General features: G+C 62.0%; 1 protein-coding gene across 1 annotated transcript in view; it reads right to left on the bottom strand.

Annotated features, from left to right (window-relative positions):
- The window catches only part of CHD6 (chromodomain helicase DNA binding protein 6), a gene marked incomplete at its 5' end in the record, with an annotated part of 41674 nt that overhangs the window by 14673 nt on the left and 26527 nt on the right, over window positions 1-474 (bottom strand). The window lies entirely within an intron of this gene.

Below are 474 nucleotides of genomic sequence, written 5' to 3' on the forward strand. Positions count from 1 at the left end.
GCCACGATGCAGAAGGAAACCATCAGAGAGGGCTCAGTCCCGCACAGAACCACCCGCACCCACAGCCCACCCGTCCTTGGCAGGGTTGTGTGCCCTGTGCCCTCAGGCTGCAGTCGTTCACTGTGCTCAGAGCAGCAGGGACAGGGAGGTGCCAGCTCAGAAGGGCAGTGCTGTCCATTTTGGGCCCGAAGACGAGGTCCACCACACTGCAGAAGGAAACCATCAGAGAGGGCTCAGTCCCGCACAGAACCACCCGCACCCACAGCCCACCCGTCCTTGGCAGGGTTGTGTGCCCTGTGCCCTCAGGCTGCAGTCGTTCACTGTGCTCAGAGCAGCAGGGACAGGGAGGTGCCAGCTCAGAAGGGCAGTGCTGTCCATTTTGGGCCCGAAGACGAGGTCCACCACACTGACACAGGCTGCAGTGCCACTGCCTAGGACAGCACCAGTGCGACAGCTCCTGCTGCTCAAACAAAC

This window comes from Acanthisitta chloris, unplaced genomic scaffold (genome assembly GCF_000695815.1).
Source record: "Acanthisitta chloris isolate BGI_N310 unplaced genomic scaffold, ASM69581v1 scaffold3792, whole genome shotgun sequence".
Lineage (NCBI taxonomy): Eukaryota > Metazoa > Chordata > Aves > Passeriformes > Acanthisittidae > Acanthisitta > Acanthisitta chloris.